Source organism: Protopterus annectens, chromosome 12.part0 (genome assembly GCF_019279795.1).
Source record: "Protopterus annectens isolate FY-2018-M chromosome 12.part0, PAN1.0, whole genome shotgun sequence".
NCBI classification, from domain to species: Eukaryota; Metazoa; Chordata; order Ceratodontiformes; family Protopteridae; genus Protopterus; species Protopterus annectens.
The window spans coordinates 649,885,453-649,913,301 of record NC_056746.1 but is presented as its reverse complement, the minus strand read 5'-3'; the positions used below and the strand labels follow the sequence as shown (position 1 = coordinate 649,913,301).

The 27,849-nt window shown below is 46.7% G+C and overlaps 1 protein-coding gene across 1 annotated transcript in view; it reads right to left on the bottom strand.

Moving 5' to 3' along the window:
- Positions 1-27,849, bottom strand: part of NAA60 (N-alpha-acetyltransferase 60, NatF catalytic subunit) — a 961,262-nt gene that overhangs the window by 182,864 nt on the left and 750,549 nt on the right. The window lies entirely within an intron of this gene.

Genomic DNA, 27,849 nt, shown 5'->3' with positions numbered 1-27,849 from the left:
AGCGTTGTCTGTCCTGACTAGAAGAGTACCAGGAGAGAGAAGATGCTTGAAAGACATCAAAGCCTGCTGAACTGCCATAATTTCCTTAGATTTATGTGCAGTTGAGCCTGTTGATAGGTCCAAGTTCCCTGAATGCATGTGCCCTCTAGATGTACTCCCAAAGCGTAGTTCAAGGCATCTGTGGTGACAGTCTGGCTGGCAGGAGGTGGACAGAAAGGTAGGCCTTTGTTCTGTGCACAGGCCATTGTCCACCAAAGGAACTCCGTTTGCAGGCAGGGAACCAGAGGAAGAATCAAGTCTAAATCCTGATTGTGTTGACACCAAAGGTTTTTGAGATACCATTGTATTTTCCTCATATGCAGTCTTGCATATGGAATCATTAGAATACATGAAGCCATGAACCCCAGTGCTTGCAGGAATTGCCTTGCAGAGAGCTGGGTCATGCTTGCCAAGTCTTTGAAGTAATGTGAAAGATCCATCTGTCTCTCTTGAGGGAGGGATACCATCTGGGCGGCTGTGTTCAGACTCTCTCCCAGGAATACAATCTCTCTGGTGGGTACCAATTTTGACTTCTTTTCATTGACTGTGTAGCCCAAAGAGGTGAGAAGGTTCTTCACAAAGTCCAAATCCTTTAGAAGTTGCTCTGGAGAGTTTGCTTGAATAAGGCAATCGTCCAAGTAAGGGTAAATTTGAATGTTCCTTTGCCTGCAAAAGGCAATGACTGGAGCTAGACATTTTGTAAAAACTCTGGGAGCAGTAAATAAGCCAAAGGGCAGTGCAGAGAACTGGAAGTGCCTGTTCCCCACTCCGAAACGAAGGAACTGCTTGCAGCTTTCTCTTATAGGGATGTGCAAGTAAGCTTCTTTTAGGTACAAGGTCATCAGCCAGGAATCCTTGGCCAGCATTGGCAGCAACTGCTGAAGGGTGAGAATCTTGAATTTGGGAATCACCAGAAAAGTGTTTACAATGGACAAATCCAGAATAGGACACCAGGTGCCCCATTTTTTGGGAACCAGGAAAAGTCTTGAGTAAAAACCCTGGCCTCTCTGTAGTGCAGGAACTGGCTCTATTGCTCCCAGGTTTAGCAAGGAAGAAACTTGGTTTTCTGCTTCTGCCCTTTGAAGTGGGGGAATATCTGGGTATCCTTGGAGGACCGGGAAGGTGTGAAAGGAGAATTTGTAACCTTGAGATACTATTTTTAGCACCCATTTGTCATCCATGATAGTGTGCCAGACATCTGCATAAATGGCCAACCTTCCCCCCAAAGGAAACCCTGGGCCCGCAAAGGCAAGCAGGGGAAAGCCGGAGTAATTGAGAATGTTTGCTTTGGGAAGTCTGCTTAGAACTCCCAGGTTTAGAAGATGCAGCCTGCCAGTGTATAGCCTTGTGAGGGGTGGAAGTCTGTCCCCTGGAAGACCTGTAGTCCCTGGATCTAGTATGACCCTGTTTACTAGGGTCAGGAAAAGTCCAACTCTTAAAAGGGTAATGCCTGCTAAACCAAGGAGGCTGAACTTGCAGAAAGTCCTTAACAGTTTGCATAGATTTAGCCTTATCCTCCAGTTTCTTCAACACCTCTTCTGCTTTGCTTCCAAAAAGATTGTCCTTATGCAAAGGCTTTACAGGTTCAGAAATGGGCTGTTCCCTGTGCCAAGCATGTCTTTTGATAACAGAACCAGTGGCTGCCGCTGTCAAAACCATAATGTAGTGAATGTTTAGTAACCAGAGTGGCAGAATTCAATAAGTCTTGCACGTCCTTATTCTCCATCAGGGAAGGAACACCAGCAATTTTAGCCTTGATAGCCTCCAAAGTATGCTACCGATACTTAAGCATATGAAAGAGACAATTAACAGACCTAATAGCCAGGGTGGAAGAAGTATAAACTTTTTTACCCCACCTGTCTAAGGCCCTAGATTCCCTGCCAGAAGGAACAGGATTTTTAGCAATCATGGCTTTAACACCTTTAGGGCCCTAAGAAATAATCTCTGGATCAGCAGTAGGATTCTTGAAAAGAAACTGATGAGAATCAGGAACTCTATAATACCTGTCAGGCTTTCTGGGAGCAGGAGGAACAGAATTAGGTGTCAAACAATTCTCCAGGAACACATCATCAACAACTTCCAAAACTGGAGGAATAGCCAAAGGCTTATGCTGAAAAGCTGAGGAAATGACATTGGCTGCCTGCCTTTATACCTGACGTCCTGGCGTCAGGCTTATTCCGGAGGCAGCCAACATCATATACCAAGGACTTTGGTATTCTGGCTGACTGCGGGCTACCGGGAGCCGGATAACCCTTTGTAAGGACTGCAACAGTGAAACACGAACATCAGGGCATTATATGTACAGGGAGGAGCTTGACAGCTGAATCCAGTCTGGAATATGTGGCCAAGCTGGATCCAAGGGTCAGATCCGAACCCATATGTTGAGGAAGAATGAAACGGACAACATCATATTTAAAACACTGCCTAGCTCTGTTTCAGCTAAATACAACACAAAGACTTCTCTGTAAGCCAGAAAATTTCTCAGTCCTTAACAACTTAATATAACACTACTTTCCCAACAGAATTTTATGCTGTAGAAAAAAAAAATCAGAAATCACTATAACCAAATCATCTAATACTGCATGTGACTATATTCAAATACTGAAGCTAAACTATGGAACCACATCCACTTACTACCACTGAAATCCTTTCAGAATGCAAACCTCGTTTAAACCACAACTAAAACTTCACCTATTAAATCAATGCATGTGCAGTTTACTACCAAAATGTGGAAAACCAAAAATTTTTTCCACATTTTGACTGACTTCTTTATCCAAATTTGGTAGTACTGAATTACCAAAATGTCAGAAATGGTAATCATGGATTCAACATTCGAACACCGGAAGTTCCAATGTCGAAGCTTCGTGTTACCAGTAACATTTTTGCAGGATGGCAAGCTCCCCTGCACCCCACACACCACCTGCAAATTATATATACCAACTCTGAGATCGCACTACAATGAGGAAAAGGGAACATTTCCCGATCAGCACTGTACCACGACCTAAATTCAACACATCAACTGCATATTAGCGAATGTGTACTCACTTTCACTAACATGCAGCCATATATTTTCAGTTTTTCTCCTGGGCCTCCACTGAAAGGGTTTTTTTTGACTAAACCTAGTCAGATAAACTCAATAAACAAAATCAAAATAAATAGAAATAACAAGAAAAAATAAAATATAATTTAATAGTTCGCCTCCTGTATCTTTATACGTATCACTGTTCTTGAATAGACTTTTCTGAATATTCTGGTTACTAGCTTTAAGAATCTCCTAGTACAACAACCAATCTCCTTTCTGTAAATTATACTTCTCTTTAGGAAGTAAGAAAAACAGACATTCATTTAGCAGTTCATTCCTTACATCTTTCTTGCTAATCTTTGAACTGCAACTGCCATCCTAGGAACCTATGAATCATCCTTTTGGTATCGTCCCCTACCACTGTCTTACCACTCCTGGCCTTCCAGCTCTTATCCCAGGCAACCCATTCCAAATTTTCATCCGCTATACCTCTCAGCCTTTGATTCATATTTACAGTAGTCATATATCAACTAAAAATCTGGCTTACCTAACCATCCAGCTTTCTTCTTTGCCCTAAATCTATCTTAAATTAGAAGTTATGTACTCACCATAACGTTCCATCTGAGTAGGTAGTTCATTTGTCTGCAACCTGTGGGTTACGGATCCGATATCGGATCCGAGCCGGCAACTTGTTTCAAGCTAATGGATCCGAGCTCCTAGCCCCTCCCTTCACCCATAATCCCCTGCTAACCCTCCATGACCTCAGATCGAGTTTGCCTCTCCATATATATCTGACAAAGGATATCTAAAAAAAAAAACTAATAGATCCAAGAAGGTCAGGGGGAAGGAGGGGGGGATGGTTGCAGACAAATGAACTACCTACTCAGATGGAACGTTATGGTGAGTACATAACTTCTAAATCTGAAGTAGGAATGTTCATTTGTCTGCAACCTGTGGGACAGAGTCCCCAGCTACCTGCACCCTGGGTGGACATCATGGAAGGATATTACGAAGCACCGCAGAGCCAAAGGATGCTCTCCCTCTAGAAAGCAGGTCTAGCTTGTAGTGGTTGATAAAGGTATGAGATGAAGCCCAAGTGGCTGCAGAACAAATATCATCCAAGGGAACTCTAGACTTGAAAGCCGCAGATGTAGAAATGGAGCGAGTGGAATGAGCACGAACTCCTTCTGGTGCGGGTCTACCCGAAGCTTGATAAGCTAGCAGGATACATTGGGAAATACAGCGAGATAAAGATACTTTAGAGATAGCTTTCCCCAAATTAAATTTGGCAAAGGAAATGAACAGCTGGTCGGATTGTCTGTGGCCAGCCGTCCTATGGGTATAAAAACGAAGCTGCCTATGAACATCCAATGAGTGCAGCTTGTATTCACCCTTATTTTGATATTTAGGGAAGAAAACCGGTAAATTTATGGATTGGTTTATGTTGGTTTCTGATGCTATCTTGGGAAGAAAGGAAGGATTGATCCTGAGGTACACTCTATCAGGATGAAAGATCAGGTACGGAGGTTTTACAGAAAGAGCCTGAAGTTCCGACACTCTTTTCGCAGAAGTAATGGCTACAAGGAATGCTGTTTTCCATGACAAGAATTTGAGGTCCACTGTAGCAGCGGGTTCAAAGGGTGGAGCAGTCAAGGCTTGAAGGACTAAAGTAAGATCCCATGGGGGTACGGCTTCTTTTACAGGAAGTCTAAGTAAAAAGGTACCCTTGAGAAAGGTTTTACACAATTTGGCTGACATCAAGGGTCCTGTATCATGTCCCACATGATAAAGAGAAATGGCTGCCAATTGCACTTTGACAGTTGAACAACTAGCACCTTCTTGAAAGAGTTCAGTTAGGAAATCTAAAATGGATGTGAGAGGAGCCGTAAAGGGATCTAGCTCTCGGCGCTCCGCCCAGATGGAAAAACGTTTCCATTTGCTGTGATATACCTTCCTGGTGGAGGGCTTGGCTTATGTGCTGCCACGAGGATGGCTTTGACTTGTGAAGAGATACTGGGAGTCCTAACTAGGAGTGGAACTGGAGCAACCAAGCTGTCAGTTTCAGATTGTCCAGGTTTGGAGTTGGCAAGTCCCATGGATGGGAGATGAGATCCGGGATGGGATCTAGAATCCAAGGGTGATTCACAAGGTGAGACCACAGGTAAGGAAACCAGATTTGTCAGGCCAGAATGGGGCAATGAGAATCATTTTGCTCCCCAACCGCGAGGCTTTCTGTAACAGTTGTAACATCATTGGAAGAGGAGGATAGGCATAGAGTAGACCGAGTGGCCAAGCATGCACCAGAGCGACTCTTGGAGATTCCCCTGGTGGGGGAATTAGAGTGAAGAAATTGTCGCATTTGGCATTTGATGGAGATGCAAAAAGATTGCAGCAGGGTTGCCCCCATGTTGCGAATATCTGCTTCGCTACTAGAGGATTGAGAGACCACTCGTAGGAGGTAAGAAGGGTGCGGCTGAGCTTGTTCGCTAGGATGCTGGTCCTCCCCGGAATGTGCGTTGCAATCAGAAAGCGGTTGGTGGAGATCGCCCATTCCCACACCCTCATGGCTTCGCGGCAAAGAGGATAAGATCTGGTTCCCCCCTGTTTGTTGATATACCAGACCACTGATATGTTGTCTGAGTGAATTGCAATCGTTCCTGCGGGAAGAAAGCTCTGAAGTGCTTGCAACGCTAACAGCACCGCTCTCATCTCCAGAACGCTGATATGCAGGGAGGTCTCTGTATCATTCCACGTGCCTTGAACTGTCCTGCCTGAGTAATGCCCCCCCCCCACCCGAGGCAGGAAGCGTCCGTGGTCACCGTGGCGATGGGGGGAGAGGTGCAGAAGGGTCGGCCCGTATGGAAGTTTGATGCTTGGAGCCACCATAGTAACGCCCTTCTGCAAGCCTTGCTGATAGCAATGGGATGGTGGAGAGGGAGTGATAGGAAGGACCATTGCACTAACAGAGTCCATTGTAGGACTCGCATGTTCAAACGGGCGCATGGAAGGAGTGTAATCACTGCTGCCATGGAGCCTAGTGCCCTCAGGCTCAATTCTGCTGGTGAAGCTTCTGAAAGAAGGATAGCCCGCACATGGAGTTGAAGATTTCTGATTCTCTCCGCAGTTTGGAAGGCTCGCAAATCTCTGGTGTTTATTCTGGCACCTATAAATTCTATGATCTGTGTTGGAGCCAGTAGGGATTTGCCGACATTGATAGTAATGCCTAGTTGTGGGGCTAGATGGAGAAAGAAGTCTCTGGCTGTGCAAAGTAGATGCCTTGTTGGTGCGGTCAGGAGCCAGTCGTCCAGGTACGGGAAGACCTGAATTCCCTGGAGTCTCAGGTGGGCCGCAATCACTGCTAACACTTTGGTGAACACCCTGGGGGCTGTGGTGAGGCCAAAGGGAAGGACCCTGAACTGGTAGTGACTGGCTCCCAGCCGGAAGTGAAGGAACCTCCTGGATCGTTTGTCCATTAAGATGTGGTAATACGCATCCTTGAGGTCTATAGAGCACATCCAATCATTCTCCCTCAGAAGGGGGAGGATAGATTGAAGAGTGACCATTCGGAATTTTTCCTTGGTTACTGACAGGTTCAAGCGGGAAAGGTCTAGGATGGGTCTCAGATCCCCCGTCTTTTTTGGCACCAAAAAGAACCTGGATTAGAACCCTAATCCGAGCTGGTCTTGGGGGACGGGCTGGATGGCTCTTTTTCTCAGCAGCTGCTGTATTTCTGCGGCTGCGGCCTCCCTGTGATCGGGTGGTACATCGGGGAGGTTCTTGGATTGGGGAACATGGAGAATTGTTATCTTGTACCCTCTGGATATGATGCGAAGCACCCAGCAGTCTGTTGTGATGGACTCCCATGCCGCTAGATGCTTTGAAAAACGCCCCCCGACTGCCTCCAGAGTGGAGCAGCCAGGCAACCCCTCAGGGTTGCTGCGCGGGCCGTTCAGAGAAAGGTTCTCTGGACCCGAAATTTCTCGGAACCCCTCTGCCCCTAGGGCGACGTCCTCCCTGTCCACCTCTGCCATGGTAGGACTGGTTGTCCGGAGCTGGTTGAGAATGTTGTGATTTTCGGAACCACATCTTCTTCTGACCCTTTTGGTTCCTTGAAAAGGACCGCTGGGGAGCAGAGAAGCGGACACCGACGGCAGACAACGTCTTCCCGTCCTTCTCGCTCTGGACAAGCGTTTCGCGAACAGTTTTGCCAAAAAGGAAAGAACCATCGAAGGAGGCGTTCGCGAAGGACGCTTTAAAGGGCTCCGTAAAGTCGCAATGACGGAGCCAGGCCTGATGTCTCATGACTAGGACTGCTCCGCTGGCCCTAGCGGCTCTCTCTGTGGCATGGGACAATAGCCGCATAGAGGTGTTAGAAATAGATCTTAGAGTGGCCATTCGGGTGGAGTACAATTGTTTATCCTCCTCCGACATGGACTTAGGGGGGGATGCAGCGTATTCTTTGATAAGATCCCGCTGCATCCTGATAACATGTGCCATATAGTTCAGAGACCTTACAGAGAAGGTCGCTGAACTAAAGACTCACTTCCCTAAGCGATCCATCAAATGGGACTCTTTGCTCGGTGGATGGACTGAGGGACTCTCCTGAGCTAATTCCCTCTTTGTGGCTGCCGCCATCAACATGGCATCTACAGGGGGGCCCTTACTCCAATGAGAACGGTCAGAGGGGGGCTAAGAATTCTATCAGGCCATTTGGGAATTGGCTCCACGGTGTCCGGATCCTTCCATGCCCTGGTGGTAATAAGGTCCACCAGCGGATCGGCTGGAGGGGACACCTAGGAGGTAGACGGGCCTGCCTCGAATGCCTCCAGAAACACAGACTCGTCAGAGGAAGACTTGGGGGCAGACCACCCACCTCTGATTCTTAGCATCTCCATGATGTCTCCAAAGGAGACATCCTCAGGGGGTGATCTTGGGGAGCCTTCCCCTTCCTCCAAGTCCGTGTCCTCGGTTGAGGACTCAGGGGAGTCCACGTGCCTCCTTTTGCACTTATGCTTGCGGGGAGCTTCCTCAGGGGGGCTGTCCGAGGAGCCCTCGCCAGTGACATCATGTTCCAATGGAACTATCTGTGACATCGAAGCAGGCTGTCCCTTTGGCCGGGTGATGGAAGCCTGGCCCAGCAGAGAGGGAGTGCAGGGAGGAGTCGAAGGAAGGGCCGGAGGTCCGGATGCTCTCAACAGAGCCCTCTCCACAACATCGAATGCCGAGGGAGAGCCACTCTCTAATGGATCCGAAAGTCGGCTCCCACTCGGACCCGATGAAGGGATCGGAGCCGGTGCCAAGACCGTCGGATCCGAGGGACCAGTGTGTTCCGACCTGGACGGAGCCGAAGGCACACTGAATCCCCCAGATCCGAAGCTCGGACAACGGCTCCGAGAGGTCGGATCCGACAGACTCGAGGGTAGGGTCGGATCCGAAGTACACAGTACTGTCGGCGTCGACCCACCCCCGGCTCCAAGGCTGCTCGGCTCCGCGCCCAACCCGGTAGCGGGTCGGAGAAGGAGCAATTGGGTGGAAAAAAGGTGTCGAGCTCCCCCCCTGAGGGGGGGGGGAGGCAAGAGCACTCCCATCTGCAGCTGGGCCTGGATGAACCTTCGCATTATCCGGTCCAAGTCTGCATCAGATAGACTAAATGTGGATCTCAAGAGGCCACCGAGGCAGGCCTGGAGTGCCTCGATGACCTCGGCGGAGATTGGGTCTCCTCCTCCTCGGGCCCCGGGGAGAAAGAAGGGGATAGGAGCCGAAGAGGAGGAGACCTAGAAGCAATGGAGGGAGAAGCCCGCTTAGCTGGCGGGCCGAACGGAGGTCTCGGCCCGCTTTTGGTGCTTCTCCCTCCGTTTCCTCCTGGCCTCCCTGTCCTCTGACACTTTAGCGGGAGTTTGAGTCCCAGTCGGAGGCAGGGGCAGGAGTGGCAACCATCACAGGCTGTGATGGAGCCACAGGAGTGGTAGAGAAGCGGAGGCGGCGAATCCGGGGTAGACGCCCCGCCAGGACCAGCTTCGACCTCCGCTCTTTCAGTGCCCTGGGGTTGAACGCTGCACAGATAGTACAGCCCGAGGTGAGGTGTTCAACCCCAAGGCACTGAACGCACCGAGTGTGGCCATCAGCCGGGGAGAGCTTATGGCCACACTCGGTACATTTTGAAAATATGGCTTTTGGGGCCTCAGCTATTCCCTTTTTTTTTTTTTTTTTTTGGAAAGAAAAGAAAAACAAATACACACACACACAGGCCCCAAAAGCACACCACAAACACTCACACACTAGCGACCAGCGAAGGGAGGGTTTTAAATAAACAAAAAAATAGGGAACCTAACTCAGACACACTTAATAACAGTTAATTTAAACAAAAAAAGAGTTTTCTGAAGAAAAAAATTTAGGTTATAGTCACTTATCTGGAGCTCAAGAAAAAGGATCCTGCCATCACAAGCGCGACAAACTAGATCTGAGGTCATGGAGGGTTAGCAGGGGATTATGGGTGAAGGGAGGGGCTAGGAGCTCGGATCCATTAGCTTGAAACAAGTTGCCGGCTCGGATCCGATATCGGATCCGTAACCCACAGGTTGCAGACAAATGAACATTCCTACTTCAGATCCATTGTTCTTCTTTTGCTTTTAAACGCAAACCTTTACCAAACTATAATTTTATTTTGAGGGCTTATTTGTACATGCTGCCCAACATAAAGTACAGGTGGAAATATCATTGTATGAACTATTTCTGTTCTTCCCCTAAAGTGTAGCAAATCGTATCAGTCCAGGTGTCTAACATTTTTCCCTACCTTTAATTTTAAATCCACCTGGTTTTGTTCGCTAATCTCAGTTACTGTTTTATAAACATTTTAAGCTGCAGGATGGTGTCTCTCAATCAAAGCAGAGAGATGACTCAAAACCGAAGTCCAGTCATCACGGTATAAAAGGGGCATCTGCTGATGCCATCTTTAGGTCTTTCTAGGCTGTGATAGTCAGTCTGATTCCAGAGGACAACACAACACTTCTAATGCTTTAAGTTTTGAGAGAGACAAGAGAATGGATTAATAATGGACTACAAGTGTGGAGGGGGGGGTGATGCAATATTAAGGGCACCCCAACCCAAACCCTCATCCATGGACGGCCCAGCAGATAAGGGGTAGGAGGGTGGGGGTTGGTACTGCAACACTGATCTATTCAAATATATACAATCATGATAGGTGTAACACAACTGCACTATGTTCTTCATAGTCAATGCTGTAGTATTGATTCTTGAGAGGACTCTCAAAGCTACAGTTTGGCAGACTGGCTGCCTAGTAGCCCATGGGACAGCAGGTTCTGAATAATAGCATTGGCAAAACCAGCCCCAGATGCACTTGCAGTGCCTAAATGGTCATATTTGATAAAGGTGTGAACAGAGGACCAGGTAGCAGCCTCCAAGACTGCCTGTGTAGGAACACCTTTTAGGAAGGCAGTGGTGGTTGCCGTGTCTCATAGTGTGTGCTCTGATCAAAGCTGGTACTGGTTTTCCATGATGAACACAGCAAAAGGTAATACAACCAGCTATCCATTTTGAAACAGTCTGTTTGGAAACAGGCCTACATTCTTTCTCTTCTTCAAAGGCAATTAAAAGTTTTTCAACTCTAGTTGGGAACTTTGTTCTGTTAAGGATTTGTTCAACTTTATTTTTCAGGTTAGGAAAAAAACAGAGGCTAGTATATAGCCTAATTAAAGGAGAGTTCTGATGCTACCTTTGCCATGAAGGGATAGTTCTGAGAGTACCCCATCCCTGTGAAAAAAACAATTAAGTGTTCTTTGTCCATTAGGGCTTGTAGTTCTGAGACCAGTCTGGCTGAGGTGATTGCTATCATAAGGGTGGTCCTTCCATGTGAGCATCTTTAAAAAAGCAGAACCTGCTGGCTCAAAGGGTGACAGGGTAAATTCATCCAAAACATAGCTTAAGTCCCAAATGGGAACAGGGTATCTCCTGGGTGGTCTTAGGGGTATAACCGCTTTTGGGAACTGTTTCAGGTGGGAAGTGAGGTGAGGCAGGCAGAACAGGAGAAGCACGCACCTTAATACTAGAATAAGAAAGGCCCTGGTCAAATAAACCTGAAAGGTCTTACAAAGCTAGATTCATGCCATCATGAGGTGGCATTATATCTTTGGCCTGGCACCAAAAAGAAAACATTTTCCACTTAAGTACAATTTTCTGGTAGTTGGTTTTCTTGCCTCTCTCAGGCTAGACAGTACTTCAGTGGAGTAGTTTGCCTTGTTTGTAGTTAAAATCCAATCCTCCATGCTGTTAGTTTGAGTGTGTACAGGTTGAGATGAATGACAGACTCCTTTAGCTGGGTAGCTCTAGCACCAGCATCTCCCTTCGCTGAGAGTCAACAGGAGGGAGAAAGTACAGTTGTGTACACTTACCATAAATGTAGATGTTCGAGTGTATTCACTGTTGCAGTCGTTACATTTGGGTTATCTGCCTGCAGGTAGCCGTCAGCCGGCCTGAATATCAAAGTCTTGGATTCCTGCGTCGGATGCTGTCTCTTCTTCAATGTCGTCAGGGGTATAAAACATGCAGCTGACGACATTTTAATCAGTTTTTCTTGCCCCAGATGTCAGGTGCCCCCATAATGGGAAGCAATTATATGATAAGTTACACCTCCAACAAAAAGCAAATACACCAGAAAGCTCAAATACACCAAACAAGAAGGAAAGGTAGAGCCAAGAGAAGTCAGGGGGCTGGAGGGAGGGCAACCAGGACTGCAACAGTGAATACATTCGAACATCTATATTTATGGTAAGTGTACACAACTGTACTATGTTCTTCGTGTTTCACTGTTGCAGTAATTACATTTGGGTTGATTCCCAAAGCTAAGGAAGGGAGAAAGAAGTCAGAGAGCATTAGGACCAGCTATTAAGCCCTGCAAAACTGCAGTGGCAAAACCAGCTCTGGATTTACAAAAAATAGGCATGTGGTAATGCTTGGTGAAGGTACGTACAGAGCTCCAGGTAGCAGCTTCCAGGATGTCCCTGGTAGGGACACCTCTGAAAAAGGCTGTAGAAGTAGATGCAGCCCTGGTGGAATGTGATCTTATCCCCTGTGGGGTAGGGTTTCCATGGTGCTTATAGCAGAAATGAATGCAATTGGTTATCCACTTAGAAATGGTTTGCTTTGAAATTGCCTTTCCCTCTGACCCTGCAGCAAAGCAAACTAGCAGCTGTTCAGATTTTCTGAGAGGCTTAGTCCTGTCCAAATAAAATCTAAGTTGTCTATGCACGCCCAGAGTGCAGTATTCGTTCTCCTTTGTTTTGTGGATTTGGGAAAAAAGTAGGCAAATGAATGGACTGATTAAGGGCCACACTAGACACCAGCTTGGGCATAAAGGAAGGAGTGGTCATGAGGGACACCCTGTCTGCATGGCAGATGATGAAGGGCTCCACTGCCATGAGGGCCTGTAATTCAGACACTCTTCTTGCTGAAGTGATGGCTAGAAGGAAGGCTGTTTTCCAAGAAAGGAATTTCAACTCTGCAGTTGCAGCTGGCTCAAAAGGAAGTAGAGTGAGCTTTTCCAATACAAAGTTAAGGTCCCACGCTGGAATAGGGGCTCTCCTGGGAGGTCATACATTTTTGGCCCCTCTGAGGAATTGCTTTAGCAGGGGGTGAGAGAAGAGGGGTGGTTCAGTATTATAATGTGCTTAAATGGCAGAGGCATGAATTTTAATTGACAAGAAGGAAAGGTCCTTGTGGAGCATCTCTGTTAAGTACTGAAGAATATGCAGTAAGCTGGGCACCGTTGTGCCCATCCCCTGAGTCTGGCTCCAGGAACAGTATCTTTTCCACTTTTCAGCATAGGATTTTCTAGTACTAGGCCTCCTTGCCACCAGAATGACGTTTAGCATCTGGTTACTGAGGGATGCTATTGGACAGCTCAGGAAATTAGCTATGCTGCAAGGTTCAGGGTTTGAAGCTGAGGGTGTAGAATCTGGCCCTCCTGCTGGGACCGCAGGGAAGGGATATGAGGCAGGTGCCATGGTTCCAGCAGTGACATACTGTGCAAGAGGCAGTACCAGTGCTGGCGTGGCCAGTCTGGTGCAATCAGGATTGTCCTTGGTTTGTCCTGTTTGATCTTTAGCAAAACTTTCGAGAGGAGAGGCAGAGGGGGAAAGACAAACTGAGAAGCTTTTCCAGGTAAAGGACAGGGCATCCACATTCCAAGCTTGACTGTGGGGAGTCTTTGTGCAGAATTTGTCCAATTGGTAGTTCTGAGGGGAGGCAAACAGGTCTATCTCTGGAGTCCCCCCATTTGTTCAATAGGTTCAATATTTTTGGTTCCAGTTTCCATTCATGTGGGTCCATGAGATTTCTGCTTAGGTAATCTGCCAGCAAATTTAGTTCGCCTGGCAGGAATTGAGCTTGTAGGTGCACTTGGTAGCTCAAGGCTGTGTTCCACAGAGCCATGGCTAGTCTGCAGAGAGGGTACGAGTGGGTTCCCCCCTGCTTGTTTATGTAGCACATAACTGTGGTGTTGTCTGTCTTTACCAATAATTGTCCTGGAAGAATGTGGTCTTTGAAGGCTGTCAGGGAATTCTGTACAACTAGCATTTCTTTTTGGTTGATATGCAGGTGCATCTGATTCGGGTTCCATTTGCCCTGAATGCACCGCCCTGCCAAGTGAGCCTCCCATGCATAGTCTGATGAGTCTGTAGTCAGGGTTTGGGTGGCAGGGGGGAGACTGAAAGGGAGCCCCTTGTTGAGGTGGCAGTTCTCTGCCCACCAAAGGAACTCTGTCTTTGTACAAGGAATGATAGGAATCATTGATTCCATGTCCTGAGAATGTTGGCACCATAGTCTTTTTATATACCATTGTAGTTTCCTCATATGCTGTCTTCCATATGGAATTAATAGAATGCAAGACGCCATTAACCCCAGGGCTTGCAGGATTTTCCTTGCACATAGCTGGGTCTTTGTGGCCAGTAATTTGAAGTAGGCTGTCAAATAAACTTGTTTCTCTGGCGTGAGGTAAGCCATCTGGGAAGTTGTGTTCAAGCTTGCTCTCAGGAATACAATTTGTTGGCTGGGTACTAGATGAGATTTCTTTTTGTTTCTGGTGTACCCCAGCGAGTTTAAAAGTTTCTTTACAAATGCCAGATGTTTTAATAGCATGTCCTGGCTTTCTGCCTGAATCGGACAATCATCCAGGTATGGGTATATTTGAATATTTCTCTGCTTGCAAAATGCAATGACTGGAGCTAGACACTTTGTGAATACCCTGGGCGCAGTAGATAAGCCAAAGGGAAGTGCAGAGAACTGATAGTGCATGGAGCCTGCGCTGAAGCGTAGGTATTTTCTGCAAGATTCCCTTACTGGAATGTGCAGGTAAGCTTCCTTTAAGTCCAAGGTTGCCAACTAGGCACATTTGCCTAGCATAGGAAGCAGCTGTTGAAGTGTTAGCATTTTGAATTTTGGGATTATCAAAAGTGTTTAGAATAGACAGGTCCAGGATAGGACACCAGGAGCTGTCTTTTCTCGGTACCAGGAAATGTCTTGAGTAAAAACCTTGTCCCCTTTCTTCTGCTGGGACAGGTTGAATAGATCTGATACTTAGAAGGGAGAGAACCTGCTGTTGAGCCTCTGCCAACTGATATGGGGGTAGATCTGGCCAACCGTTTGGGGTTGGTAAGGTGTGGAAGTGGAATCTGTATCCTTGGAAGACTACATTTAAAACCCATTTGTCCTGGGTAATGATTTCCCAGTTTTTTGCGTGCAGGGTGACCTTTCCCCCTAAGGGAGCAGGCAATTGAGCAGGGTTAAGGTTAAGTCATTGTGACATTTTTGCATAGGGGGGAGTCTTACTACTTCAGCTTTGGAAGTGGGAGCCCCCCACTGCTTAGGCCTGTGTGTACCTTGAGACAGTAGCCAAGATGGTCTGCTGTTCCTGTGTTTGGGCTGAGAAGACCTGGAAGAGACTGGAAAGGACCAATTCTTAGAAGACCAATGCCTACTAAATCTGGGAGGCTGTACTTACAGGAAATCTTTAACAGTTTGTATAGATTTAGCTTTTTCCTCCATCTTTTTAAGGACGTCTTCTGCTTTGTTGCCAAACAGGCGGTCTTGGTTTAAGGGAGCATCCAGTAATTTAGCTTTAACATGATCTGGCAAGTTTTGTTCCTTAAGCCAAGCATGCCTTCTAAGTACAGACTCAGTGACAGCAGCCCTGCAAGATGCTTCTAAAGAATCAAAACCACATTGCAAAGTATGTTTACCAACTTGTTCAGCAGAATGCATTAAATCTTGTAATTCTTTATGTTCAGCACAGTCAGGAATCAAAATCATTTTCTGTTTAAGAAGTCCCATAACATGTTGTTGATACTTTAACATATGAAACTGGCAATTTAAGGCCCTAATGGCCAAAGTAGCAGAAGTGTATACCTTCTTACCCAATCTGTCCAAGGCCCTGGAATCTCTATCAGAGGGGGTAGGGTTTTTTGCAGTAGTAGCCTTAATGCTTTTTGGTCCTTGGGAAATGGTCTCTGGATCCGCAGTAGGATTTTTGAAGAGAAACTTGTGAGAGTCAGGTACTCTGGAATACCTGTCAGGTTTTCTGGGAGCTGGGGCCAGGCTAGATTCCATGAAGGTATCATCTACAATGTCCAGAACAGGAGGGATAGCTAAAGGCTTGTGTTGGGGGAGGAATAAGAATTTCCTAAGCCTCTTTTTGGAGTCAGAGTAATCCTGGCTTTCCCAGCGGAAATGCTCCCTAACAGAGTGCAAGGTTTCACCAAAAGAAAAATCTTCTGGAGGGGAAGCAGAGGGAATGGAATCCTCTGCATCAGAATCCTCATAGGTAGATAAGGGTAAATCCTGGTAATCAGAAGAAAAAAGAAGTTATGTCTTACCATAATGTTCCATCTGTATTGTTGATCCTCGTTCAGTCATTACGCATGGGTATCGGTTCCGACCTTGGAACCGAGCCGGCCATCTTCCAAGCTCGTGTCAGCTACAAACTCTCGAGCTAAACTCTTACCCAGAATTCCCCTCTCTCAGTTACCTCAGATTGAGTTTGCAAGTCAAAAGAAGGTAGAGGCTACCTCTGATCAAATGACCTAAGAGAACTGGATGGTGAGATCCACTAGAAGCCACAGGAGGGGGAAGGAGGGAGGGTCTTAATGACTGAACGAGGATCAACAATACAGATGGAACGTTATGGCAAGACATAACTTCTTTATCTGATATTGTTAATCCTCATTTATTCCTTATGTATGGGACAGTCCCCAGATACCTCTATTCCTGGGAGGCTCTCATGGAAGGACATTCCTGAGCACCATAGAGCCAAAAGATGCTCTTACCCTGGAGGCCAAATCCAATATGTAATGATTGATGAAGGTATGAGGCATAGCCCAAGTTGCAGCTGCACAGATATTATGTAAAGAAACTCTGGCATGGAAGGCAGCAGAAGTTGCCACCGACCTTGTCGAATGAGCCTTCATGCTAATAGGCAATAGGATATTACGGTGTGTATAAATGAAGGTCACACAGTCTTTCAACCACCTGGCCAATGTGACCTTAGCAACAGCAGATCCTAATCTAGGTCCAGAATAGGCCAAAAATAACTGGTCAGATTTACGAGAGGACCTAGTCCTGTTCAAGTAGAAGCGGATTTGCCTGTGAATATCTAGGGTATGTAGGCAATACTCTCCACTGTTTGAATGATTGGGAAAGAAAAAGTACAGTTTTGTACCTACCATAAATGTAGATGTCCGAACAGGATAGCATCTGCAGTCATAACAAATGGGTTGTCCTGTCGTGAGGCAGCCCTTCGGTCGGCCGGATTCCAAAGTCTGGGTCTGGCCTCGGCTGGTGTCGCACTTCACCCGACGTCATCTCTCCTGGTCTTCGGGTATAAAGGCATCAGCCGACGCCATTTTCCTCAGTGTTTCTTGCCCCAGATGCCAGTTGCCCTCTTGGAAAACTAAATTTTGGATAAATGCCAATGTTTCCAAAAAAAATAGTAGGCAAACACAAAAATAAGCATGTATGTACATATATACAAACAAATACACCATAAGAGACCCCCCCCTAGCTAGCTATTAGGAGGGTAAATACCCTAGGAGTACCACAGAGGGAAGGAGGTGGGTAATCCTGACTGCAGATGCTATCCTGTTCGGACATCTACATTTATGGTAGGTACAAAACTGTACTATGTCCTTCAAGGATGCATCTGCAGTCATAACAAATGGGTAGAATACCATAGCCAAACTAGGGAGGAGGAAGAAGAATTATGGTGTAGTTAGGATCCCTTGCAAGACAGCAGTGGCAAACCCTGCTCGGGATCTAGAGTATAGAGGTAAGTTGTAATGCTTGGCAAATGTATGCACGGAGGTCCAAGTAGCCGCCTCAATAATGTCCTTGGTAGCCACTCCTCGTAAGAAGGCTGTGGTAGTGGCTGTAGCCCTTGTAGAGTGAGGTCTTATGTTCTGTGGAATTTGCTTTCCATGGTAGGAGTAACAGAATCTTATGCAATTTCCTATCCATTTAGAGATTGTCTGTTTGGAAATTGCTTTTCCTTCCCTTCCTGTTGCATAGGCTACTAAAAGCTGGTCAGTTTTTCTGTTACCTTTGGTTCTGTCCAGGTAGTAGCGTAACTGTCTATGTACATCCAAGGTATGCAGCAGTCTTTCGCCCTTGTTCTGTGGATTGGGAAAGAAGGTAGGTAGGTGGATTGCCTGGTTTAGAGATACTCTGGATACCACCTTAGGCATAAATGTAGGATTAGTTCTCATGGACACTCTATCTTGATGGAAGATTAGAAAGGGTTGTACTGCCATTAAGGCTTGTAGTTCAAACCCTTCTTGCTGAAGTAATTGCCAGTAGGAAAGCAGTTTTCCATGATAGGTGTTGAAGATCTGCTGTTGCTGCTGGTTCAAATGGAGGGAGTGTCAATTTTTCTAGCACAAAGTTCAAGTCCCATGCTGGTAATGGTGGTTTCCTAGGAGGTTTTACATTCTTGATTCCTCTGAGGAACTGCCTGAGTAGAGGATGTGAGAAGACAGGGGGATCGAAGCTGTATTCTACAGAAATAGCTGATGCATGTATCTTGATGGAGGAATAGGACAGGCCTGTATGTAGAAGCTCTGCCAAGTACTCCAGGATGTTAGCAATGTCTATCTTTGACACATCTTTTCCTCTTTCAGTATTCCAAATGACAAACCTTTTCCATTTTCCTGCATAGTTCCTTCGTGTTGAAGGTCTGCGGGCTTCAAGGATAATGTCTTTCACCCTTTGGGATAAATCTGGGTTAGTTGCTGTTATGTGATGTTCCAGGCAGTGAGTTGCAGAGTTTTTAGGTTTGGATGCATGATGTTGTAGTTGTTCTGAGTTAACATCAAAGGCATCAGAGGTAGTGTCCACGTTCTCCCCCGAGACATGCTCCTCAGCAATGGATACCAGTGTTGTCTTGGCCAATTTGGAGCTATCAGAATTATCCTTGGACGTTCCTCTTTGATTTTCAGTAGTACCTTGTGCATCAAAGGAAGAGGTGGGAATGCATATGCTGTCAGGCCTTTCCAACTGAAGGATAGAGAGTCCACCTTCCATGCTAGTGGGTGGTATGTCCTTGTGCAGAATTTCTTGAGCTGGTGATTGAGTGGGGATGCGAATAGGTCTATTTGTGGCATTCCCCATTTCTTTGTGATGGCCTTGAAGATGTCCAGGTGTAGCATCCATTCGTGAGCATCCGAGGTGGTTCTGCTTAACATGTCTGCTAGGATGTTTTCTTTTCCCGGTACAAATATTGCCTGTAACTGGATGTTGTAGCTCAGAGCCATATTCCAAAGGTCCAGAGTCATTCTGCATAGGGGGTATGAATGAGTGCCTCCCTGTTTGTTGATGTACCACATAACTGTGGTGTTGTCCGTCCTTATCATTAAATGGCCTTCTTTGAGGAATGGTCTGAAATTCTGGATTGCTAGTTTTACTGCCAGCATTTCTTTTTGATTTATGTGCAGGTGCAGCTGTTCTGGAGTCCATAATCCTTGTATGCATTTGTCCAGCATGTGTGCCCCCCAGCCTAGGTCTGAGGCGTCCGTTGTGATGGTTTGACTTGCTTGAAAGTTGTGGAAGGGCAAATCTGGGTTTGACTGGCATGCTTGAGCCCACCATAGGAACTCTTGTTTCAGGCATGGTATTAGTGGGATTTCGGTTTCTAAGCTGTGCCTGTGTTGAGACCATAAATTCTTTAGGTACCACTGTAGCTTTCTCATATGCAGTCTGGCATGGGGGACCAGGATTATGCATGATGCCATGAAGCCCAAGGCCTGCAGTACTTTTCTTGCTGTTAGTTTGTTTTGCTTTGTTAATGCCAAGAAGTAAAGAGGAAGTTGTTCTTGTTTTTCTGCAGTTAGGAATGCCATCTGTTTTACTGTGTCCAATTCCGCACCCAAGAATGTTCTTGTTTGGGATGGTATCAGTCTTGACTTTTTTAAATTGACTGTGTATCCCAGGGCTTGTAGTAAGCAAATGACTTTTTGTAAGTCTTTTGTCAGCTTGCTTTTGTTGTCCGCTTGTATCAGGCAGTCGTCCAGGTATGGATAAATTTGGATTCCCTGTAGCCTACAATGAGCGATTACTGATGCCAGGCATTTTGTGAATACTCTGGGTGCAGTAGATAAGCCAAAGGGCAATGCTCAGAATTGATAATGCTCTGATCCTGCAAGAAATCTGAAGTATCTTCTGCAATTTGGTCGTATGGGGACGTGCAGGTATGCCTCCTTGAGATCTAGAGTAACCAGCCAACACTCCTTGCCCAGCATGGGAAGAAGTTGCTGCAGAGTCAGCATTTTGAATTTTGGGACAATGATGAATGTGTTTAAGACGGACAGGTCGAGAATAGGTCTCCAACTTTTCTCTTTTCTTGGTACTAGGAAGAGTCTGGAGTAGAATCCTTTGCCCTGTTCTTAGTGGTACTCTTTCCACAGCTCTCATCATTGTTAATTGAGCTATCTGCTTTAGAGCTTCTGTTTTTTGATTTGGGGGTAGGTTTGGCATTCCTCTTTTTACTGGTAAGGTGTGGAAGTGAAACCTGTAGCCTTGGTCTATGGTCTGCAAAATCCACTTGTCTTTTGTGATATAGTGCCAATTTTTTGAAAATAAAGGTAACTTTCCGCCTAAAGGTGCTGCTATTTGTTCCCTGGTAGGCGGTGTCAGAGCCAAGTCACTGTGATTGTCCTGTTGCAGTGGCAGTGGTTGTGTCTGTGCCTCGCTGGTTATTGCCTTGCCACTGGTGTCCTCTATAGGCACCTCCTCTGGAATGATTTATGCCTCTGGCACGTCTATTCCTGCCTCTCTGAGATTTTGAGGAGTCTGGAAAGGACCAATTTTTGGAAGGCCAGTTCCTGCTAAACCTTGGGGGCTGAACCTGTAAGAAATCCTTAACTGTTTGTACAGATTTTGCCTTCTCTTCCATTTTCTTCATTACTTGCTGAGCAGGAATACCAAATAGACTGGCCTTATCCATAGGAGCATCTAACAGCTTTGCTTTAACATGATCCGGCAAGACCTGTTCTTTCAACCATGCATGCCTTCTTATAACTGTGCCAGTCATGGCTGATCTAAATGAAGCCTCCAGTGCATCATAGCCACATTTTAAAGAATGGTTACTAACCTGCTGAATGTTATTCACCATTTCTAAAACATATTTCTTATCTAAGGAGTCATCAGAGGACAGTTTCTTAGTTAACTGATCAAGCATAAACTCTTGGTATTGGATCATATGAAACTGACAGTTCAAAGCTCTAGCTGAGAGAGTAGCAGAGGTGTAAACCTTTTTCCCCATCTCTAAGGATCTGGATTCCCTTTCAGAAGGGAGAGGTTTTTGCTGAGGTCGGCTACTGCCTTAGGCCCCTGGGAGATAGTCTCAGGATCTGCAAGTGGGGCCTTGTATAGGTGGTGATGAGTGTCTGGTACCCTGTAAAACCTATCTGGTTTGGCAGGGGCTGGAGGTAAAGTATCAGGAGCAGTGCAAACATCATTAAATGCATCATCCACAACAGGCAGAACTGGAGGTATAGCTAAGGGCCTATGTTGTGGTAAGTGTAGAAAGGTCCTAAGCCTTTTTCTTGAATCTGAGAATTCTTGTCCCTGCCATTGGAATTGTTCTCTCATGGCATGTAAGGTTTCCCCAAAGGAAAATTCCTCTGGTGGAGAGGCCGAGGGAATAGATTCTTCAGCATCGGAATCTTCATAAGTAGAAAAAGGAGCTTCTGGATGGTCTGTAATGTCTGAATCATCCGAAGAATCATCTGAGGACACTGGCTCTGGGGGCACTGCTCTAGGTCTCTTTTCTGGAGGCTGAGAGGCCCTGTCTGGGTGAGATTGGGATCCCCTAATTAAAGAGATGAGATTCTCTGCCAAAGTAAGCATTTGTGAACTGGAAGTGGGCCTGTGTGAGGGGGTCTTAACAGGCACTGATTTTGCAGTTTTGGCTGCTTTAGCCCTGGCAAAGGCCTTAATAGACATGGCTGCAGGAGGCCTAGCAGCACCACGTGCTGGGGTAGAGACATCCAAAGGGATGGTGTCTGATAAATCAATAGGAACCACATTAGTAGGCAAAACTTCAGAGGCCGATTCAACTAGGGTAGCAGGAGCCTCGGTAGTAGTCATGGATTCGGCTGAAGATTGACCCGTTTGCTCGGTTTCGCTGAAACCGAGACACTTCCATGTTTGCTTAACCGTGGTTTCGGCGAAACCGCGGACCGCGAGTGTCGGTCTTTTCTTTGCGTTTTAACAGTTTGAGTAGTCGGAGGATCCGACGGCATAATGTACGCAAAATCTGAGCCGAAAAACTGTTCAGCGAACTCCGACCGACGCCTAAGCCGCTCGGTTGAAGGAAGCACAGGCTAAACAGGCTGCTACGTCCTGGTCTGGGCCTAAACAAGGTAAGCAGTAAGAGTGGAAATCCTTATGAGGTATTTGTTTCCCACAAGTTAAACAATTATTGACTTTTTCTGACATCGGCTGAGGCAAGAAAGAGTCCCCAACGGGGTACTTAGCTTTTTAGAAGTCTTCGAAGTAGTATTCGGTAGTAGTAATCTCTGGATCTGACCGACCGGCACTTGCGAACAGCTTCTGCTTCGGGCGCCACGCGGCAAGAAAGACTGGGGAAAATGGCGTCGGCTGATGCCTTTATACCCGAAGACCAGGAGAGATGACGTTGGGTGAAGTGCGACACCAGCCGAGGCCAGACCATGACTTTGGAATCCGGCCGACCGAAGGGCTGCCTGACGACAGGACAACCCATTTGTTATGACTGCAGATGCATCCTTGAAGGACATCTGGCAATTCAATGGTTTGATTAATGGACATTTCAGAGATCACTTTTGGCAGAAATGAAGGATTAGTTTTCAAAGACACTCTATCTCTATGAAAAATCAAGTATGGACTCTTGATGCATAAAGCCTGAAGCTCAGAGATACGTCTGGCAGAAGTAATGGTGACCAAAAACAAGGTTTTCCATGACAAATATTTGAGGTCGCAAGAAGAAGCTGGTTCGAAGGGTGGCATTGTCAGAGCTTGTAGAACTAATGACAGGTCCCATGGTTGAATAGGTTCTCTAAAAGGGGGCTTCAAATGATTCACACCTTTTATGAAGGTCTTGCATAATTTGTGTGACATAAGAGAGGAGTCTTGAACACCCTCATGGAAATTAGATATTGCAGCCAAATGAACTCTAATGGTAGAGGCCGATAGACCCAATTGAAATAGGTCGGCCAGATACTCTAGTATTATCGACACTGGTGCTGAGAAGTGATCTACTTGTTTTCCTTTCAGCCAACAGGTAAATCTTTTCCACTTGCTGAGATAAGTAGTTCTAGTGGAAGACTTATGAGATACAGTAAGAATGTCCCGTACTGGTAAAGAAAGATCGTTCTGCCTGGCAATCAAGGGAATTGGAGGAGCCAAGCTGTGAGCTTCAGGCTGTCCAAGTTGGGATGAATCAGGTTCTGTGGATGTGAGATCAACTCCAGGGTTGAATGGAGAATCCATGGTTGATCTAGCAGGTGAGGCTAAAGGAAGGGGAACCAAATCTGACGAGGCCAATATGGTGCTATGAGGATCACCTTGCTCTTCAACTGACAGGCTTTCTTCAGAAACTGGGGAATAGGTGGGAATGCATAAAGAAGACCCGAGGGACAATCGTGGACTAGAGCGTCCCTGGGTAACTGTCCTGGAGGGGGAATCAGGGCAAAGTAGTTGCTGCATTTGTAGTTGGTCAGGGATGCAAAGAAGTCGCAGCAAGGACGGCCCCAACGGTGGAAGATCCCCGCCGCTATCAAGGGATTCAGGGACCACTCGTGAGGTTGTAGAATGCACCTGCTGAGTCTGTCTGCTATCACGTTGGAACTCCTGGGAATGTGCGCTGCTAGAAGAAAACGGTTGGTAGCCATCACCCATTACCATATCCTCATGGCCTCTCGACAAAGGGCGTAAGATCTGGTTCCACCTTGTTTGATGATGTACCAGACCACCGCCATGTTGTCTGATTGTATCGCAATCGTCCCAGATGGCAGCAGGGGATGGAATGCTTGCAATGCCAGAAGCACCGCCCTCAGCTCTAGAACATTTATATGCAGTTGGGCCTCCAATATGGACCAAGTGCCTTGAACTGAGATCCCAAATAAAACCAAGACCCAATCCTCCAAAGGCAGACGTCCTGTCTGGTGGACCCCAGCCATAAACAAACTATACAATAGAAGGAGGAAGCTACTAAATGATAGAGCAAAATCCCAAAAAGGGAAGGCATCACTGATCAGTATTAGCAAAAAACTACGGGCACTCATAAAATTGTCTAAGGCCAGCTTTGATTGAAAAATTGCACAGGACACTAAGGATAATCACAAGGCTTTCTTTAGTTATGTTAGGAACCTAGGTGGTAATTCCCAGATATGCTCAGAATTACTCCAAAATGACAAAAAATACACCGAACCCACAGACATTGCCAACATCCTAGCTGACAGGTTCAGCGCAAACTTCCCCTCCCCACCAAATGGGCAAATATCTATCCCAGCAGAGTGCTGCCCCCCTGACATCTCAGATGCTCAGGTAAGAGCTGCCCTCTCCAAAGCAAAAAACACAGCATCAATGGGACCAGACGGTGTCCCGGGCTGCGTCCTACATGAACTCCAAGAAGAGCTAAACCCAAACATAAAACTACTGTTCAATCTCAGCCTTACTACAGGATATGTGCCCAAAGAGTGGCGTACAGCAACAGTGGTCCCTCTCCATAAAGGTGGTGCCTCAACGGATCCTGGAAACTATCGCCCCATAAGCCTGACTTGCTTGGTCTGCAAAGCTATGGAAAGGATTATCATGGACCTCATAAATAAAGATATTGGGGTCCTACAGACACTGGATCCTACCCAGTTCGGCTTTGTTAAGGGCAGATCCTGCCTCTTAAACCTGGTTGATTTCTTTGAAACAGTCACCAAGGCCATTGACAAGGGGAAGGTGGTCCACACAGCCTACCTGGACCTCGCAAAAGCCTTCGATACAATACCCCACTCGGGCATTATAGATAAGCTCACCAGCTTAAATATAAACCCCTATGTCACTAGATGGATTGCAAACTGGCTCAAGGACAGAACCCACATGGTTAGAATTGCTGGAGCCATGTCAGACTCCAAACCAGTTACAAGTGGTGTCCCACAAGGCTCAGTCCTGGGACCTCTCTTGTTCGGTATATATGGTACAGGCCAACACGGAAGGACTGTGGCTGACCAAGTTCAGATGACTGCAAACTGGGCCATAATCGACTCTCCAGCCGACACAAGCATCCTCCAAAAGGGCCTCATAGAAACAGACAACTGGTGCCAGAGCCATGGCCTCAAGCTAAATGCCAAAAAGTGTATAGTCATCCCTTTTGGCAAAAACAAAGTGCCCACAAATTACCCCATAGGTGGTAATCCATTAAGTACAGAAGAAGTAATTAGGGACCTGGGGCCCAAGTTGATAGCAATCTCTCATTTGACAACCACGTGGCCAAAGTGGTTAGAAAAACATTTTATATAGCCCACCTAATCATGAAGGGATTCACATCTAGATCAGGGAGGTCATCGTGCCTCTTTACTCATCCCTCATCAGGCCCATAATTGAGTACAATGCCCTTTGGGATGTACCTTACCAGACACCTGCAGCAACTGGAAAGACCCCAAAAGTACCTCACCAAGAGGATCAAAGGGCTCAAACAGATGCCATATGCTGCCCGGTTAAAGAAACTCCAGCTCTACTCAGTGGCATACCGCCTGTTCAGAGGCGATCTGTGCCTGACGTATAAAGCCATGTCCAACCCGAATTAATGGACATGCTGCACCTCAGAAAATCCAAATCCCATCGAGCTACGCTCGAGAGACTTGAACCTCAGCACTGAAATAAATAGGACATGCTGGAGGGACAGATTCATAACCCAGAGGCTCCCTTCACTCTGGAATAAAATCCCAGTCCAGGTTAGGCAGAGTCCCTCATTGACTCTCTTCAAGAGGAATCTTGATGAGTGGATGGAAGATCGTAGGTTTACCCCGGGTATCACTTCTGTGTCACTGTTAGACAGAGGCACAGTATACTAACCTCGAAAAAGGGCATAGCAAAATAAATTTAAAATGGGTGGCGAAAGCCAAACACATTCTGGCTAGGCTTATAAATGCCCTAGGGCAGATAGCCTAGTATGAACCTATGAACCTATGACTGTCTGTCCCTGACATAGCCCCCCCCACCTCATCAGGGAGGCGTCCGTAGTCACTGTAGCCTTGGGCTGCCGGGGGGAGAAGGAGCGAGACCATTGTGATGGGTTGTGGGTCATCCACCAATTTAAATCCTGTTTGCACATGTGGGTTACTTGAATCTTGACTGAAAGAGGATGCGGAAAAAGATACCATTGGGTGAGCAGTAGCCATTGCAGAAGCCTCATATGAAACCGGGCCAGGGGGACAATGGTGATGGAGGCTGCCATGGAACCCAACAGCTGTAGGACAGAGTGAGCTGTGGATTTCTCCCTTGAAAGGATTGGGATCAGTTGTTGTTTTATCCTTAGAATTCTGTGCTCTGGAATGGATGCTCTGCAATTCTTTGTATCTAAGATGACCCTATGAATTCTGTGGATTGAGATGGGGTGAGATTGGATTTTTGCCAGTTTATGGTTATGCCTAGCCTTTGTGCAGCGAGGAGAGAGTATGCCAGGGCTTCTTCCAATAGATGTCTGGTGGGGGCGGAGATGAGCCAGTCGTCTAGGTATGGAAACACCTGAAATCCTTGTAGTCGCAAGTGAGCTGTGACGACTGCCATGCACTTTGTGAACACTCTGGGGGCTGTAGAGTCCGAAGGGCAGTACTCTGAACAGGTAGTGACTGGCTCCCGCACGAAAGCGCAGAAATCTTCGATGGCCTGTCCACTTTTATGTGGTAGTACGCATCTTGAAGATCTATCGAGCACATCCAATCGTCTTTTTCCAAAAGCAGGAGGATAGACTGTATTGTGACCATCCGGAATTTTTGTACTCTCACAAACTTGTTCAATACACTGAGATCCAAAATTGGTCTCCAGTCCCCGTTTTCTTTGGTACCAAAAATAGTTTTGAGTAGAATCCGGATCCTATCTGGTCTGTCGGGACTATTTGGATGACTCTTTTTCTTAGCAGCTTTTCTATCTCTAGAGCTGCTTCTTCCCTTTGACTAGGTGGAACGTCGGAAAGTTTTTTTAAAGGGACAGGACAAAGATTGAAGGGGATGTGATAACCTCTGGTTATAATCCTTTATACCCAAGAATTGGTGGTGATGGTTAGCCAGGCAGAAGGGTACAAGGAGAAACGACCCCCAACCACCTCCAGAGGAAAGGAGTTGGGCCGCTCTTCAGGAGCGCTGGTAGGATTGGCCAGGAAAAGAGTCCCTGGAACCCTGGTTATGCAGACCCCCCCTCTGCCCTGAAAGGGGCATCTTCCCTGTGAGTTTCCCCCTCTGCCTCTAGGGGAGAACTCGGCCTGTGTGTCACGGAAAGGACCCTGAGACTTCTTGAACCATATCTTCCCACTCTTTTGGTTTCAGGAGAAAGCACGTTGAGGGGAAGAATAATGGACACCTATGGCAGAAAGGGTCTTACCGTCCTGTTCACATCTGGCCAGTGTGCTTTTAACTTTGGGTCCAAACAACAAAGAGGCTTCAATGGGAGTGTTAAGCCTTAAAGGGTTCCGCAAAATTGCACAAGGCATCCAGGCTTGTCGTTTGAAGACCACAGCTGAACCCACCACTCTAGCTGCTCCTTCTGATCCGTGAGATATCAGTCGCATGGAGGAGTTAGATATTGACTCGAAGGTGGTCAGCTGAGAGGCCACTTTGTCATGGACCTCATCAGACACGGCACCAGCCAAGGTTTCAGAGAGCTCGGAAATTAAATCCCTTTGAAGCCTGGTAAAGTGTGCCATATAATTCAGGGACCTGATAGCAAAGGTAGCAGATGCAAAAGTGCACTTACCTATCCTGTCCAGGGCCTGCGACTCTTTGTTGGGCGGATGGACAGTCTGGCTTTCTTCTTCCGTCAGATCCTTTTTGGTTGTGGCCTCCACCACCAGGGCATCCACAGGAAGACCTTTAGACCAATGGGGATCCGTAGTGGGAGGGGACAAAATCTTATCTGGCCTCCGGGAAATAGCCTTGACGGTGTCAGGAGCCTTCCACGCATGCTGCAAGATGAGCCGGACAAGTTAATCGGCAGGTGGAGTAACCCAGGAGGTAGGGGGCCGGGTGCAAAAAGCCTGCAGG